Source organism: Apodemus sylvaticus, chromosome 23 (genome assembly GCF_947179515.1).
Source record: "Apodemus sylvaticus chromosome 23, mApoSyl1.1, whole genome shotgun sequence".
Taxonomy (NCBI): domain Eukaryota; kingdom Metazoa; phylum Chordata; class Mammalia; order Rodentia; family Muridae; genus Apodemus; species Apodemus sylvaticus.
The window spans coordinates 57,288,963-57,308,299 of record NC_067494.1 but is presented as its reverse complement, the minus strand read 5'-3'; the positions used below and the strand labels follow the sequence as shown (position 1 = coordinate 57,308,299).

General features: G+C 37.6%; 2 pseudogenes; both read right to left on the bottom strand.

The window, feature by feature from the left end:
* Positions 1-4,308: 4,308 nt before the first annotated feature.
* Positions 4,309-5,583, bottom strand: LOC127673811 (zinc finger protein 431-like; annotated as a pseudogene).
* A 5,413-nt stretch (positions 5,584-10,996) lies between these two features.
* On the bottom strand, positions 10,997-19,231 carry LOC127673810 (REST corepressor 1-like; annotated as a pseudogene).
* Between the last annotated feature and the right edge of the window lie 106 nt (positions 19,232-19,337).

Here is a 19,337-nt window from a genome sequence, read left to right as displayed (position 1 = left end):
TAATATTGTCTTGAAAATTAAAAATTATGTACAATCTAGAAATGTCCTGAATCCTGCTGTATCCAAAAGTATCCAGATCATCACAGAATCACATTTTCCTTACATTTTTTATTTTTATTAAACTCATTATCTTAGTTTTACATACATTTAGAATATTACACTGTATAGCTATAATTCTATTTTTCCAATATATAGCATGTTGATATAAATTTGTTTAATTGACCTGCTCTAGTTCTCTAGCTTTTTAAATATTCATCAAGTTTCAGAGAATGCTTGATCTGTGTGCACATTTCAAAACTTCATAAGACCTAGCACTCATATTCCCAATGGATATTAATACGAAACTAAGCTGAATATTTATTTGAGTTCTAAAACATGATCTTCAAATATGACCCTCAATTCTCACAGATCAATACCTTGTTTAGACCTTTTTCTTCTAGTTCATGTTTGATTTCTACATTGATTTTGCTAATTTTACATTCCAGTAGTTGTTGTGAGGAAGTCTTACAATTAGTATCTTAGAAGCAAATGGTAAAAAAAAAAAAAAAAAAAAAAAAAGCAAATGGTAAGTGGTAGGTGAACTTATGTTTAATGAGTAAAATATTTGTATATAATTTTCCTTGTTATGTCTTCTTGATAGTATTTTAGAACCTGCACAGCCAGTGGTAGAGTTTATTGATAATTGTGATATGGTAAATCTCTGTAGAAATGGAATGCAGGTAAGGCAACATGAATATAGGCAATTCTTGCTGTGTGTTGGTGGTATGTCATATCTAGCATTTAGATATGACAGATAGGGTTTGTTTCTTTTCTAAATTTTGTTGAAATGTTGAAACATCAACACTTTCCATGTGCATCTCTAGAACCTCTGTCCTCTGAGGCTAAAATATGCATATAGAGAGATATGAGATGAAGAACTTTTTTTCCATCAGAGAGCAAAGTAGTCTCCAAACTGGCTTCACAGGCTACCCTATCCCTATATCCTTTCAATTCTCAAAAATACCTCTCCTACTTACTCCATGTATAAATGTACACACACACACACACGCGTGTGTGTGCGTGCATGTGTGTGCGCGTGTGTGTGCGCGTGTGTGTGCGCGTGTGTGTGTTGACTTTCTTATATGGAACATGCTTTGCCTTTTGTGATAAAGCCTACCTGATAATATTATTTGATACTTTGATTTGTTTTTTGATTCATTTTGTAATAATTTTATTGTGTTTTTGTACCAAGGTTCATAAGAAAAATTATTCTATAAATCTCCTCCTTGGTTAGTTCATTGTGGGGCTTAGTAATTATGGTAAGTGTAGCTTCATAATCTGAATTGAACAATATTTCTTCTGTTTCTCTTGTTTGGGATAATATCAGATTAATGGCATTATATCTTGAATTGTCTCAAAGAATTCTGTCGTAAAAATATTTATGTCTCACTTTTTGGGGGAACGAGTTGGGAGAATTTTAGTGAATTCTTCTATTTCACTGTTGGTTAGAGTTCTGTGTAAATTGTTATTCTGACTTTCTTTAACTCTAGAAGTGGTAGGTATTGAGGAAAATACCCATATATTTCAGATTTATATTTTGGGGAGAATAAGGTTTTAAAGTAAGTCTTTATGATTATCTAGATTTTTCTCTGCTTCTATTATTAAACTCCCTCTTAATTTCTCTCCACTTTTCATTGATTTGGAATACTTCTTGATCATGCTGATATTTTGTCTTTAATTGACACTCTTTGTATTAATCACTTTGTTTTTATTTTAATGATTTAATCCTACAATTACATTATGACTTTCTGTCTACTCCCCCTTGGTGTGATTACTTATTATTCTAGAGGCTTAATGTGTGCTGTTGATTAAATACTGTGAAATCATCTCATATTTTTATGTGCTATGACCTTTCCCCAACTCCCTTTTCTTGTTTAATGAAAAGGGATTTCTTTGTGTAGCCTCAGCTTTTCTGGAACTAGTTCTGTAGACAAGGGTAGCCCCAAAATTACATATAGCCTCCTGTGTCCACTTACCACATACTGAGATTAAAGGCATGTGTCACTACCACCCTGTTGAACATGTCTTTTTCAAAGACTATCCTTGAGACCATTGAGCTTGTATATGGTGTATAATCATTTTCATTGAATTTTAGGAAAGTCTTTCATTTCTTTATTTCTGTGTTGATCCATTTTTTATTTGGTAAAGCAATATTCAATTTCTATAAGTTTGTATTTTCTGTTTTTGGTGTTCATATCTATAGGATGCAGTGATTATTTTCAATTTCCTTGCTATGACTTTTTTATTAATTGCTTTGCTTTTATTCTAATATTTAAATCCCACAGTTCAATTATGACTTTCTGTCTTCTCCTCTTGGGTGTAATTATTTCTTTTTATCCTAGATGTTTCTGTGAAATCAGTCCATGTCTGAATGAATATTTGGTCAATTTTGGAGAATATAAGAAGCAGAGAACAATGTTTTCTTTTTTTTTCTTTTTTTCTTTTTTTTATTCGATATATTTTTATTTACATTTCAAATGATTTCCCCTTTTCTAGCCCCCCACTCCCCGAAAATCCCGTAAGCCCCCTTCTCTCCCCCTGTCCTCCCACCCACCCCTTCCCACTTCCCCGTTCTGGTTTTGCCGAATACTGCTTCACTGAGTCTTTCCAGAACCAGGGGCCACTCCTCCTTTCTTCTTGTACCTCATTTGATGTGTGGATTATGTTTTGGGCATTCCAGTTTTCTAGGTTAATATCCACTTATTAGTGAGTGCATACCATGATTCACCTTTTGAGTCAGGGTTACCTCACTTAGTATGATGTTCTCTAGCTCCATCCATTTGCCTAAGAATTTCATGAATTCATTGTTTCTAATGGCTGAATAGTACTCCATTGTGTAGATATACCACATTTTTTGTATCCACTCTTCTGTTGAGGGATACCTGGGTTCTTTCCAGCTTCTGGCTATTATAAATAGGGCTGCTATGAACATAGTAGAGCATGTATCCTTATTACATGGTGGGGAATCCTCTGGGTATATGCCCAGGAGTGGTATAGCAGGATCTATATATTTTTTCTTTACATTTCAAATGATTTCCCCTTTTCTAGCCCCCCACTCCCCGAAAATCCCGTAAGCCCCCTTCTCTCTCCCCTGTCCACTTCCATATATATATGGAAGTGAGGTACCCATTTTTCGGAGGAACCGCCAGACTGATTTCCAGAGTGGTTGTAACAATTTGCAACCCCACCAGCAGTGGAGGAGTGTTCCTCTTTCTCCACACCCTCTCCAACACCTGCTGTCTCCTGAATTTTTAATCTTAGCCATTCTGACTGGTGTAAGGTGAAATCTCAGGGTTGTTTTGATTTGCATTTCCCTAATGACTAATGAAGTTGAGCATTTTTTAAGATGCTTCTCCGCCATCCAAAGGAGAACAATGTTTTCTATGTATGCTCAGTGTAAATATAATATAGACACCTGTTTGGTTTGTTTGGTTTACAAAATTTGGTAACTCCAGTATATTGTGTCTGCATGACTGTCAGGAGCCATAATGGGACAAGCTAACAACTAGCGGTGATCATCCTGAAATGGCCTGCTTCTGATTATTATATAATCTGTCACAGGTGTGCCCTTATTTAGCAAGGCTGTAAGGGATTCGTTTTAGGAGAGATTTCTGCTATTAATAAGTGTTTCCTGTTATTATTAAACATATGTAGCATTCACTTAGTAGTAGCACACCCCATTGGAGCAGATCTATGCAGATCCATGAAGATGTACTGTCATGTAGTGATGCTTATAAAGAAATAGATGACTTAAATCTTATTGATGATCCTATAAGAATTACTAAAATTATATCTGTGATTAGTAAGCTCTTTTCTGATGGAACTTCTATTAGGTCCTTTTCTTTTCTTCTCTTTTTTAACACATTGCTTATTTTCATGAAGTTTCTTACAAGTCTGTGTTACTTTATACATTATGAGATAAATGTCACCTGCAAAGGTCTTGCCACACTATTTACATAGGGTTTCTCTTCCAAGTGTTTTTTTTTTATGTATTCTGAAATATATTATGTGCTCTTTAATGTGTTCAAAGATGAGTGTAACATGCAAAGGTTTACCACATTGTGTACATTTATAAGGTCTCTCTCTTTCTCTCTCTGTCCATCTCTCTCCAGTATTTGTTCTTTGTTGCATTAGGAGTTAACTTTGCTAGGCTTAGGCTTTACCACATTGCTTACATTCAGAAGGTTTTTTTCCAATACAAATATGTTCATTACAATTAAGATTATGATCACATTTGTAGTCTTTTCTTCACTATTTGCATTTATATATTCAGAAACGATGGCATTGTAAAAAGGCTTTCTCACATTGATTACCTTTGTAGTTTTTCTCTCTAGTATGTTCCTTTATGCTTTTGGAGATGACCATGTTTTGAAAAGACTTTCTCACACTGATTACAATTTAAAGGTTTCTCTCCAGTATGTCTTCTTTCATGAGGTTTTATATTATAATATTTCCTGAGGTTTATATTATAATATTGGGAAAAGGCTTTGGCACATAGATTACCATTGTAAGGTTCATCTACATGATTTGTAGAATAATATGTTGTGGAAAGGCTTTATCACATTGATTACATTTTTTAAAGATTTATTTATTTATTACATGCAAGTACACTGTAGCTGTCTTCAGACACCCCAGAAGAGGGCAGCAGATCTCATTACAGATGGTTATGAGCCACCATGTGGTTGCTGGCCTTTGATCTCAGGACCTCCAGAAAAGTAGTCAGTGCTCTTAACTGCTGAACCATCTTTCCAGCCCTGACATTGATTATATTTGAAGGGTTTATCTCCAGTATGTGTTTCTTCATTCCTTTGGAGATTAATATGTCATGAAAAGGCTTTATTACATTGATTACATTTGTAGGCTTTCTCTCCAGTATGTATTCTTTTATGTATTTGGAGATTAATATGTTGGGAAAAGGCGTTACCACATCGATTACACTTGTAGGGTTTCTCTCCACTATGTATTCTTATATGTATTTAGAAACTACAGTTTTGGAAAAAGGCTTTACCACATTGAATACATTCATAGGGTTTCTCTCCAGTATGAATTCTTTCATGCCTTTTAAGATGACTGTGATTTGCAAAAGCTTTGCCATATTGATTACATTCATAATGTTTCTGTCCAGTTTGTGTTCTTTTCTGTACTTGGAGAGTTGTGTAAGGTACAAAGGCTTCAACATACTGAATAACTCTATGGAGTATCTTTTTTGTATGAATCCTTTCATGCCTTTGAGCATGACTGTGAGCATGTAAAATAAAGGCTTTACCACATTTAGTATATTCAGAGGGTTTTGCTGCACTCTGGCTTCTTTCATGCCTTCTGTGTCCTCTAGATCTTAGACAACGTTCTTCAATATTTAGGCCTTCCCAATTAAAGCCTATAACTTTGAGGTTCCTGTAGGTCTCCAGCATGACATCTTTGTAGAGCTTCTTTTGAGAAGGATCCAGCAAAGCCCACTCCTCTTGAGATCACATGCATATCTTCATAAGTCACTGTATTCTCTTTTCTCTCAGGTTGCTCATTGTCAGACAGCAAAAATAACATTCCTGCTAGTCATACTCATGCCAGTTTGAAAGTTATTCATGATGAGACTTAGTAACTCATGACTGGCACTCCTCTAAAGCACTTAGCAACAGAGCAGGTCCTTTTCTTTTAAATGGTTTTGTTTCATATTTTATTATATCAATGGCTTGAACATTTTTATTTAACTACAACAAATATTAGAAATAGAAAAATGAATTCTGAAGAATTTCACAAATAAATTTCTCAATCTCAATTAACAAATGTTATAATTCAATGGCTGAGCAATTATAATGCTATGGACATTCACCACAATGATTGTACTGAACTAGAAAACAAGTAAAGGAGACATAGGAATATTACTTACAACAGCATTATTACAACATATTTTCTTTAAAATTTTAACATAGATTTTATCACTTCAAAAGATATACAGCATTTCTCTTATATTTGCAAACTTAACCTTATACATCTTTTAAAATCTTGAAAAAATTTTAAGCAATCTAAAAAGCACTTAGCAAAGTTTGAAGTCTACATAATGGAATGCTATCCACTCCAGTATAAATGTTCATTTTAGTAAACACTCATTATTTTATGACATGCATAGACTCTACTGACCTTCCTTCTGAACTGTAACACTACTGAATTGTTCTTTACTACAGTGAGGAGAAGCTGCAAAGACCCAGGGAGAGGAGGGAAGGGCATGCACATGATCATTAGACTCAGATGACCTAAAACTGCCTTTAGTCAGTCTGAGGCAAAGTTTACTTGATACCAAAAACTTGAATCCTGGGTCACTAGGTGTACAAACAGAACAGAGATGTGAGATTTGTCTTTCCTTTGCTTACATGAAAGCAGGGACTCAGTTAGTATAATGTACTATTTGGCTTATTTTTGGTGTGCAATTATACCAATAATACATCTCATGGTTAGAAAGACGAAGCAGAGCTGAATTTAAAGTGGCACTGAGCTCACTCAAAGGTGGTGCTGGGAAAACTGTATAACAGGACCCCTGCTTCATGAGTCCGCCACAGTAAGCTTTGTCAACTTTTGTTTTTTGGATTTAGGTTTGTGACCACCATTGGGAGGCTCTTACAAAAATCATCTGAGACCTTCTTTAGGAAGTTGTTTTGACAAACAAAGAGGCAGTGGGTGTGAGGTGAACCCCTGCTCCTGCTGACACAGCACCCTCTCTGTATCAACACTTATCTGACCAGCACAACTGAGGCAGGGGGCCTCTGGGTAAAGAGCTCGATTACAGAACTGATCACTGCTGCTGACCAGTCAACACAATATTCAAGTAACAGGGTGTTTAAGTAGAGAAGGGAAAAGAATTATCTAAGCACTACATGTTCACATAAAATTAAATAAAACAAACTTTTAATGGATATGCAATATAGTTTATATCTTTAGGGATTTCTAAACTAAATTTTAGACTATTATTTGTGTCCATGATACTATGTTTTGCACAATAACTTTTATTTAGAAGATTTTCCCACAAAACAAATAATTATGACATTCACACTGATAATTTTTAAGAACCCAAAGCTTAAATGACATTCCATCAGAAGCAGGCATCATGTTCCAAACCTAACCTGCTGACATGTGACAGTCACAGTCCAGACCAGATCCTGCAGCTTTGAAAGCTAAGCAGTTTCTTGGACTTACATCACTGTGGACTATGTCATAAAAAGTTTAAAACATTAAGACTATTGCAGCAGCAACCAGGCAAAGCCTACTCTTGCCCTTTTGTCAAGTGAAACGGCATGCCTCTTTTCCTAGGAGAAAAAGCCAAGACCAGCTACTCTGGTCATAATCATACTGACACTGGGCTCTTCAGCTAGAGGCCACTTGGTGCTCACAACCAAGAGAAAGACAGAACAAGCCTGGTGCTGGGCACAGCCACTATGCCTGTCACACTATCTAATGATCACCAAATCTAAACACTGGCGAGAGGAAACACATCTGAAGGAAAGTAGCCTGAGGCACAAGGATAGACACAGAACCTCCAGCAGAGCAAGAAGCCACCCTGTAGCATGGCTCTGCTCTATGGAGGGGAGGGCATGCAAACACGCTAGGTGAGCAGGGTTTTATCATTGTGTATGAGTCATATACAAAGAGCAAGGTAAACTCACCCCATGTTCTCCTTCCCCTTCAGCTACACAGCAGCTTTATGATACAAGCACAAAAAAGTTACTAGTGTTACTAGTGTTACTCTGTACATCCTATCCCCAGTCTTGATTTCTACAGCTGAATCTCTTTCTAAAGAGAAAATCAGCTAACTTGAAAAAAATGGGAGGGGGGAAGGTGCTTAGGAGTCAAACTATTGAATTTTAATTGCATATTTTTTTTGTCTTTTTTTTTATTTGATATAATTTATTTACATTTCAAATGATTTCCCCTTTTCTAGCCCCCCCCCACTCCCCGAAAGTCCTGTAAGCCCCCTTCTCTTCCCCTGTCCTCCCTCCCACCCCTTCCCAGTTCCCCGTTCTGGTTTTGCCAAATACTGTTTCACTGAGTCTTTCCAGAACCAGGGACCACTCCTGCTTTCTTCTTGTATCTCATTTGATGTGTGGATTATGATACAAGCACAAAAAATTTACAAGTGTTACTAGTGTTACTCTGTACATCCTATCCCCAGTCTTGATTTCTACAGCTGAATCTTTTTCTAAAGAGAAAATCAGCTAACTTGAAAAAAATGGGAGGGGGAAGGTGCTTAGGAGTCAAACTATCGAATTTTAATTACATATTTTAAATTCTTTTTTTTATTCGATATAATTTTTATTTACATTTCAAATGATTTCCCCTTTTCTAGCCCACCACTCCCCGAAAGTCCCATAAGCCCCTTTCTTTTCCCCTGTCATCCCACCCACCCCTTCCCACTTCCCCATTCTGGTTTTGCTGAATACTGTTTCACTGAGTCTTTCCAGAACCAGGGGCCACTCCTTTCTTCTTGTACCTCATTTGATGTGTGGATTATGTTTTGGGTATTCCAGTTTTCTAGGTTAATATCCACTTATTAGTGAGTGCATACCATGATTCACCTTTTGAGTCTGGGTTACCTCACTGAGTATGATATTCTCTAGCTCCATCCATTTGCCTAAGAATTTCATGAATTCATTGTTTCTAATGGCTGAATAGTACTCCATTGTGTAGATATACCACATTTTTTGCATCCACTCTTCTGTTGAGGGATACCTGGGTTCTTTCCAGCACCTGGCAATTATAAATAGGGCTGCTATGAACATAGTAGAGCATGTATTCTTATTACATGGTGGGGAGCATATTTTAAATTCTTAAGAACTTCATTCATACCTTAAATACCTTAAAGCATCTACTTTTTTTTCCTTTTTGGTATTGAAAGCAGAAAAAATATTAAAACAGCAACAAAAGATATTTCCACATGGTTAGTGCAGTCTCAAGTGACTGTGGATGCTAAAACGCAGTCCAGCCAGCTGATCCTCAAGCCCTGCAGGCCCACAGTCTGGTAAGAGAGCAAAAGTGATTCTGAAGTCTCAGAATATTACGTAGCAATCTTTGCTTGTTCCCAGTCCAAACCAGTGGCATTACATACCACTCCGTAGATTGCAGATACAAAACCAATCGGGTATAAATTTAGAAGATCACATACAAAACATCACATTCCTTGATCACAATAAATTCATATAAAATCACCTGTAGTTAATAGCAAACGTTCAAAAGTTCAGAAGATCTCAGGAACACTTAGCTATGGTCCTTATGTCCTGTTTACTTTAAGGAATTTTCATGAGTAATCCTCATGTAACATCTAGTTTCTGTCTCTTTAAAGCTCCTCAAAATTCACTTAAACAATGCTTTCCATACCACAATGTCAGAGCCAACCTCATCTTACACACATAGCCATACAAATTCATATGTTGTTGGGAGGTTATTTTAACAACGTATTATGTTATTATACTTATGTAACTGATTATGAAGCAAAGCATTGAACTTCTAAGAAAGAGGTCATGGCCAGTGACTCTATTTCAAAGAATGAACTTTCATTTAACTTTCTCGCTTGGATACTTTCGGCCCAGGCTATCAGGAACATCTTGTGAATATAGAGATAGAATAGGGGGGAACCAAAGCAGGCAAGTGGCCAAGAGAACTACAGCTCAAAATTATTCTCCAGCTAGAGAGGTCCACAACCGGTTCTAGGAGGCCTCCTCCCACAGGAATCTAATGCCTCTGTCTGTGAAACTTGCCCACAGGATCTACTGGAGGTGGTGTGGCAACTTCTCTGTCTTATGTGCTTCTAAGAGACAGCGGATAGTGTTTGTGTGATCACACTAGTACACAAATGACACATGGAGTGACATACAATGGCCAGGCATGCCAAAGGGATGAGAGCTAATTTTGTGTAGCATCTAGAAAACCATTCCTAGCTTTTCTATTCTCCTTTACTGAGCTGACCTGACATTTAAAGTCTGCACTCAAACCTTCAGACACTCTCCCCATCTGCTACATCTCAATGATGTCATCTTTGGCAAGCAATAAACTTTAAGTAAGACACTTGAACAGAAAAGGGACTGATAGCATGGTTGCCAGAAGGAGAAGGCACCAATTCCAAATGTACAAGCACCAGGTACAGTGATATGAGCCAAATCTCTCAGAACTGGGGATGATGGTGATATCTAGGAATCAAGAAGAAATGGGTGCACCCTCATCCTGGGATTTCAATGCTGAAGGCTGAAGGCAGAAAACATTGAGGTTCACATTCTCATTAAGCTACAATGTCCAAGGACAGTCGCTGCAAATAAGCTTTTATCACTTGGAAAAGAGAAAAGGGAAAGAGTTATGGAAGAAAGAAAGGGGAGAGAAGACACGTGATCAATAGCCATAAATCTGCTCTCCCGTTAGGGAAACAGGAGTTGTATCAGGACTTGGTATGATAAAGGTGATGATGTGGTCTGCTGATGGGCTTAAGATTTCCAAAGAAGCATGATTTTACTTAGGTGGCTGCCCCAGGAAAGAAAGGGAGAATTTTTCTAGAAGGCCTACTGGGCCTTCTGAGAATTACACTATGCACAAAGTAGAAGCTGCAGGCCATGCAGGAACAGAGATGGGCCTTTCAATACTACTTGTTCTGAAACTGCTGACTGGTGGAGCTGTCATTGTTGGGGCTGGGGGTGTGGGGAGCCAACTGTAGGGTAGGTCCCAGACTCGAGGGAGGTGTGCAGGCCGTGGGTCCCGCAGCCCATAGGCAGAATGAGATGTAACAGAGTTCTCTGGGAAGTCATGCCAACAATGGAGGAACGAGCAAAGAATTATGGTAGGTGTAGCACAGGACGAAGTGTATGCCTTTTTTGGTAATAGCTGATTTCCACAGAGATGTGATGCAGATGACTAGGTGATGTCTTGTAATACCTAATATCTGGATAACATGTCCATACCAAGTGTCCAAAGCTACCAACAGTTTTCATGAGGCAGATGCATATCTTACGTCGAGGACAGAAGCAGCCGCATCTTCCTCCTCAGGGATCTTGACGGAGCTTTCTAGGGATTTGACAGGTTTCTGGTTAGTGTGCCCATTGGTCTCATCTTTACCAGGTTCTGCTTCCATTCTTGTAAAACTTCATCTATGTTGAAGTGGGGCCAATAATTTACAAAAAAAATTTTTTTTTCACCTGAACAACTCCCTTGTTCCCAATCACGTCTGAGATTGCCTGAAAAATCGGCTCTTCCATCGTCCAGTGAGCGTTACATTTCTGAATAACCTCTGGAAATCAATCGGTAAGGCTCTGTCCCACCATTCAGCTTTTCTTTAAGAGCACTGCTCGTCTGCTTAATGTTCTGAATCTGTTGTTTGATGGAGACCAGCTCTATGTCCAGCTGTCTCAGCATGGTGGTTGCAGCAGTAGCATTAGCAGACACAGCCTCCACATCTTGAGAAAGAAATATGCCTTTCAGAGCTTTCCTTTTTGCTCTATTTTTAACTTGTGTGCTGTGCATTTTATTTTAACCTGAGGAACTGTTTCAGTAGTGGATACCTCCATTTTCCTTTCCTTTCTGCCCTGTATCTTTTGGCTTTTAGAGTCTCTGTTGAGAAGTCTGGTGTAATTCTGATAGGTCTGCCTTTATTTGTTACTTGACCTTATTCCCTACTGCTATTAATATCCTTTACTTTGTACATTTGATGTTTTGACAAGTATGTGACAGAAAATTTCTATTCTGGTCCAATCTTTTTAGAGTTCTGTAGGCTTCTTGTGTGTTCATGAGCATCTCATTCTTTACCTTAGACAAGTTTTCTTTTACAATTTTGTTGAAGATATTTACCGGCTCTTTAAGTTAGGAGTCCTTGCTCTCTTATTAGCCGTAGGCTTGATCTTCCCATTGTGTCCTGGGTTTTCTGGATGTTTTAGGTTAGGAATTTTTTGCATTTTGCATTGTTTGACTGCTGTGTCAATATTTTCTATGGCACCTTCAGCACCTGAGATTCTCTCTTCTATCTTGTGTTCTGTTGGTGATGTTTGCATCTATGACTCCTGATCTCTTTTCTAGGTTTTCTAACTCCAGGGTTATCTCCCTATGTGATTTATTTATAACTTCTATTTCCATTTTTAGATCCTGGATGGGTTTGTTCAATTCCTTCACTTGTTTGGTTGTGTTTTCCTATAATTCTTTAAGGGAATTTTGTGCTTCCTCTTTAATGGCTTCTACCTGTTTACCTGTGTTCCCCTGTATTTCTTTAAGGGAGTTATTTATGTCCTTCTTAAGTCTTCTATTATCATTATGATATGTGATTTTATATCAGAATCTGAGGTTTTGGTGTTTTCAGGTATCTAGGACTTGCTGTGTTGGGAAAACAGGGCTCTGATGGTGCCATCTAGCTTTGGTTTCTGTTGCTTATATTCCTGTGCTTGCCTCTCACCTATGGTTATCTCTGCTGTCAGTTTGTTTTGCTGTCTTTGACTGGAGTTTGTCGCTCCTGTGAGCCTGTGAGCTTCTGATCTAGGTGTGTCAACTTTCCTGCGAGAGCAGCTCTCTCTGCATGGGATTTGAGTTTGGATAGCTGTGGCACAGCCTTAGCTCTGAGGTCCAGGTAGAAACCAGAAGCCTCAAAGCCCCAATCTCAACCCTGTGGTTCCTACGTGTATATTATTAAAGAACCTGAGAAAGGAGAGTTAATAAAATATTTTTTATGAAAGAAATTTACCATTTATAACCTAGGCCTAGGGGTATTTAAGCTATAATTTATTTTATCATTGATAATTCCTATATAATACTGTAGTATTGTGACCAGTGTTTTATTTCAAGAATAATGTGGTAAATGCCGACAATTTTGATGGCCATAGTTGTCCAGGGCCATGCAGGAGGAATGACGAATGGCTTTACAACTCAGGGAATAAGACCCACTGGTTAGCACAAAACACTATGGGTACACCTTGGTTAAGGCAAGGTTCCAAGGACTGTGTCCTGAAGATTTCATGCTGTTATGGGGTTCTGCTCTGCTTCCTGTCACCACTTCTGTCTTAATCTAAGAATTGCTTGAAAGCTCCAAATGGGCTTGCAACTCCTCAGTGTGAAGTATCTCTGGCAATAATAATAATGCTTAATCTTTTTCAGGCATTGCTTCTGGAGCAGAGGATTGATTCAATCATCACCCTAGGAAATAACTTAGAAATGTATATTTTCAGCAATAATCACCTACCTTAGAAAGCATTTGGAAATTGTTAGGGAAGCAAGTTTAAGATGATTCTGCTCCTAGATCTGATGTACAGAATGTAAAGGAACAATTTTAAGTTCAGAAAGGCATACTTTTGTTGGTTAATCCAGGGAGTTTTAAAGGTCACAAGGCAAGAAAAATGGCAGCATTGCCTGATGTACCTCTGGGACAGACTGGTGAAGATTGATTTCTCATATCCAGTTTTGCATTCAGGTAACTGATATAATTTAATAATAATTACTGATTAGTAAATAAACATTCAAATGTTTAAACTACATATGATTGATTTTTATATAAAAGTAAAGCCTTTTGATATTTTACAAGGTTACTCTTTTTTTAATATTTTTATTTTCTATATTCCTTATTTACATTCCAAATTATTTCCCCTTTCCCGGATCCCCCCTCCCCATATGTCCCATAAACCTTCTTTTCTCCATCCCTTCTCCAATCACCCCCCTCCTTTTTCTCTGTCCTTATATTCCCTTCCAATGCTGGATCAATCCTTTCCAGAATCAGGACCCTCTCCATACTTCTTCATGGGAGTCATTTGTTATGCAATTTGTGCCTTGGCTATTCAGGGCTTCCTGGCTAATAAATATCCACTTATCAGAGATTGCATTCCATGTGTATTCTTTTGTGATTGTGTTACCTCGCTTGGGATGATATTTTCCAGATCAAACCATTTGTCTAAAAATTTTGTGAATTCATTGTTTCTAATTGCTGAGTAATATTGCATTGTGTAAATATACCACATTTTCTGTATCCATTCTTGCTTTGAGGGGCATCTGGGTTTTTTCCATCTTCTGGTTATTATAAATAAGGCTGCTATGAACATAATGGAGCATGTGTCTTTATTGCATGCTGGGGAATCCTTTGGGTATATGCCCAGGAGAGGTATTGCAGGGTCCTCTGGAAGTCTCATGTCCAGTTTTCTGAGGAACCTCCAGACTGATTTCCACAGTGGTTGTACCATCTTGCAGCCCCACCAGCAGTGGAGGAGTGTTCCTCTTTCTCCACATCCTCGCCAACACCTGCTGACTCCTGAGTTTTTGACCTTAGCCATTCTGACTGGTGTAAGGTGAAATCTCAGGGTTGTTTTGATCTGCATTTCCCTAATGACTAATGATGTTGAGCACTTCTTAAGGTGCTTCTCGGCGATCTGAATTTCTTCAGGTGAAAATTCTTTGTTTAGGTCTGTACCCCATTTTTTAATAGTGTTATTTGGTTCCTTGGGGTCTAACTTCTTGAGTTCTTTGTATATATTGGATATTAGCCTTCTATCAGATGTGGGGTTGATGAATATCCTTTCCCAATTTGATGGTTGCTGTTTTGTCCTTTTAACAGTGTCACAAGATTACTCTTAATGATAACTCAAATAAGTGCACATTCTGGTGAGGATAAGGAGAAACAGGAACATTTCTCCATTACTGCTGAGATTTTTAACTGGTACAACCACCCTCAAAATCAATCTTGTGGTTCTTTAGAAAATTGGAAATAGTTCTACCTGAGTACTCAGCTATACCAATTCTGGGCATATACCCAAACGATGCACCAGTATACCATAAGGACATTTGCTCCACCTTGTTCATTGTAGCCTTATTCATAAAGGTCAGATACTGGAAAAACACAGATATCCTTCAGTGGAAGAATAGATACAGAATGATTGGTTCAATTACACAATGTAATTCTATTCAGCTATTAAAAACAAGGACTGTATGAAATTTGACAGAGAATGGATGGAACTAGAATTTTTTAATTTTTTATTTATTGAAAAGGGGAGTAAAGGGAAGTAAAATCACTTTATGATAAAATTAAAGATTTATATGGAAAATATTTCAGATAAGCAGGTTAAAATTGACAATTTTCAGGGAAATTAAGGAGTAAAGTGGTAGATATGTAAAACATTGCTAAATTAATTGAAATATGGGATAGAAACATTTTGTGAAAGAATTGAAGATTTGCATGGAAAATATTTCTGATACAATTGTAGAAAATGTAGAAAAACATGCTAGAATTGAAGATTATCATGGAATATTTTATATAGATATAATAATGGTAGGCATAAAAATATTCCTAAGTTGATAAAAGTGGAATTATAAACATTTTCTGATAAACTTGAAGATTTACATGGAAAACATTTCTGATAAAGTTGTAGAAATATATAGAAAAACATATTAAAATGATAGATTATCATGGAAATTATGTAGATAAAATGATAGGCATAAAGATAATTCTAAGTTGATTGAAGGTGGAATTATAAACATTTTCAGAGAACATTGAAGATTTACATGGAAAATATTTCTGGAAAAATTCAAGAAATTCAATAAATAGAGAAACACGTTACAATTGACCCATGGAAAATTCAAGATTTACATGAGAAATATTTCAGTAGTCTATTTGTTGGGGAGTGGAGTCCATTATTGTTAAGAAATATTAGGGAATAGTGATTGTTGCTTCCTGTTATTTTTGATGTTATTTTTATGTTTGTGTGGGTATCTTCTTTTGGGTTTGATGGAAGAAGATTACTTTCTTGTTTTTTCTAGGGTGTAGTTTCCCTCCTTGTGTTGGCATTTTCCATCAGTTATCCTTTGTAGGGCTGGATTTGTGGACAGATATTGTGCAAATTTGGTTTGATCATGGAATATCTTTGTTTCTCCATCTATTATGATTGAGAGTTTTGCTGGGTATAGTAGCCTGGACTGGCATTTGCGTTCCCTTAGGGTCTGTATGAGGTCTGCTGAGGATCTTCTAGGTTTCATCCTCTCTAGTGAGAAGTCTGGTGTGATTCTGATAGGTCTGCCTTTGTAAGTTACTTGCCCTTTTCCCCTTACTGCTTTTAATATTCTTTCTTTGTTTAGTGAATTTAGTGTTTTGATTATTATGTACTGGGAGGATTTTCTGTTCTGGTCCAGTCTGTTTGGAGTTCTGAAGGCTTCTTGTATGTTCATGGGCATCTCTTTCTCTAGGTTAGGGAAGTTTTCTTCTACAATTTTGTTGAAGATATTTACTTGGCCTTTAAGATGAGAATCCTCGCTCTTGTCTATACCTAGAATCCTTAGGTTTGGTCTTCTCGTTCTTTGACTTTTGAGTCAATGTTTTCTATGGTATCTTGAGCACCTGAGGTTCTTTCTTCTGTGTCTTGTATTCTGTTGTTGATGCTTGCATCTATGACTCCTGAATTCTTTCCAAGATTTTCTATTTCCAGAGATATCTCACGTTGTGATTTCTTTATTCCTTCTACTTCTGCTTTTAGATCCTGGATGGTTTTGTTCAGTTCCTTCACTTGATTGTGTTTTCCTGTAATTCTTCAAGGGATTTTTGTGTTTTTTCTTTAAGGGCTTCTGCCTGTTGACCCATGATCTCCTGTATTTCTTTAAGAGATTTTTGTGTTTTCTCTTTAAGGGCTTTTACCTGTTGGTTGATGATCTCCTGTATTTAAGGGAGTTACTTAAGTCTTTCTTGAAGCCCTTTATCAACATCATGAGATACGATTTTAAATCCAAGTCTTGCTTTTCTGGTATGTTGTGGTATCCAGGACTTGCTATGGTGGGAGAACTGAGTTCTGATGTTGCAATGTGGCCTTGGTTTCTGTTCGTAGGATTCTTGGACTTGCCTTTTGCCATCTGGTGGTAGTTGGTATTCTTGTCTCTGGCTAGAGTTTGTTTCTCCTGTGGGCCTGTAAGCCCGTGTCCTTATTCCTCTGAGCTCAAAAGTGAAAGCACTACTGGGAGATCTCTCTTTCCTGGTAGGCTATGCACAGAAGACTGTGGATTCTCCCGGATCCCTGGTGCAAATGGCAGCAAGTGGGAAGACTTCTGTCCCAGCTGCTCCACTGACCTTAGGCCCTGTGTATTCCTAGCTGGTTCCCCTCCAGAGAGAAGGTAGAGATCTCACTTCTGCACTCAAAAGTGAAAGCCTGCTGGGAGATTACTCCCTCTTGGCAGGCTATGCACAGAAGGCTATGGAGACTCCCATCTCCCTGGTGCAAATGGCAACAGGAAGACTTCCATCCTAGCTGCTCTACTGATCACAGAAGGCTGTCAGAACTAGAAAATATTATCCCGAGTAAAGTAACCCAGAACTAAAAGGACATACATGGGATGTAGTCTCTTATAAGTGCCTATTAGCCAACATCAACCATGATACATTTTACAGCCCATATGAATTTTAACAAGAAGAAAGACCCAAATCTGGATACTTCAATCTTACTTAGAAGGGGGAACAAAACAATTATGGGAGACAGGGGGAAGGAAGGACTTGTGTGGAAATGGGAGGGTGAGGGCAAAAGGGAAACAGGATGAGGTATGGTAATAAGTAGAAGAGAAGCCCAGAGGGCAGGGACAAGAAATAGAAATATGAAGTTGTGGAGATATAGGTTGGGAATAGTGGAGGTCTTCTAGAAAGTCTCATATATCTAGGATGTGACAGCCTTTTTGAACTATTTTTGTAACTTTAGATTTCTGCCTGCCAGTAAGAGAGAAATGGGCTGAAAAATTCCCTTGCTGCCTTACAATATGTTAATCTATCACTAGTTTAATGTTTTCTCTACCTGTACTATGCAATATCTCTTTTGAAGATATTGGGAACATACTGTTTTTTCCATACTCATTCACTAGAAGAAAACTAAAACAAAATATTTTACTTCCTGATAGATTTTTCTGAGCTACGTAAGAGATGGGAGAAAGCATAAAGTAGATGGATCATTGTGCTTTCCACACATCAACTATGTGTATGTATGTATGTCTATATCTCTATATCTATATCTATGTATAAACATTGTGTAAGAGTATGTTGGAACTTTGTAACTTCCACCTTGTATGTATATATGTATGTATGTATGTATGTATGTATGTGTGTATGTATGTATGTATGTGTTTATGTACACATATATGTATGTGAACATATATGTGAATTTGTAGGTATATATATTCACATACATATAGAATTATGTGTGTAGATGTATATGTGTTTGTATGTGTAAACTGTGTGCAAGAGTGTGTTGGAACTTTGTTTCCTTGTTCATATCTCCACATATTTTTATATGTAAAGGTGCCTGGGTGCAATTGTATGTATATATGCATATTGATTATGTGAGAAATAGTTGGAACCTGTTTCTTAGAACTTTGTTACATCCACTCATATGTATATATGTGCATCTACACATATATCTATATATGTTCCTGTGTGAAATGCTTGGAGCCTGCCTGTTGAAAATTTGTTCCATCCTCTTGCTACTATAAGTATATTTGTATATGTGCATTTGTGTATATGTGTACATATGAGTTTATGTGAAATGCCGGGAACCTGATTGTCTTAGTCAGGGTTTCTATTCCTGCACAAACATCATGACCAAGAAGCAAGTTGGGCAGGAAAGGGTTTATTGAGTTTACACTTCCACGATGCAGTTCATCACTAAAGGAAGTCAGGACTGGAACTCAAGCAGGTCAGGAAGCAGAAGCTGATGCAGAGGCCATGGAGGGATGTTTCTTACTGGCTTGCTTCCCCTGGTTTACTCAGCCTGCTCTCTTATAGAATCCAAGAGCACCAGCCCAAAGGTGGTACCTCCCACAAGGGGCTCTCACCACTTGATCACTAATTGAGAAAATCCCCCATAACTGGATCTCATGGAGGCACTTTCCCAACTGAAACTCCTTTCTCTGTGATAACTCCAGCCTGTGTCAAGTTGATACACGAAACTAGCCAGTACACTGATGTAAGAGCTTGTCTCTAACCATCAAATGTGTGAGCATGTATGTGTTTGTCTGTCTCTCTGTCTCTGTGTGTATATATTTGGATGTATTTATATAAGTAGTTAGAACTTACATTTGCTTCAACCATTGTGTGTTTTTGTGCTAATGTGCATGTTAATGTGTATGTTTGTGTGCATGTGTCTGTGAATGTTTGATTTCTCCCTCCCCACTTTCCCTTCTCTAAATACTGAATATCATAGCTAGCAACTCCTGTGAATTTCTGGACCAACCAAGCCATGTCAGCGGCTCCCAGCACTGCCCCTCACCAGCTACCTGCCTTGGTTGATCTGTGCTGACAAAGCTGATCTTTGTGAATAGAGTCATCTCAATTACACACATAGAAG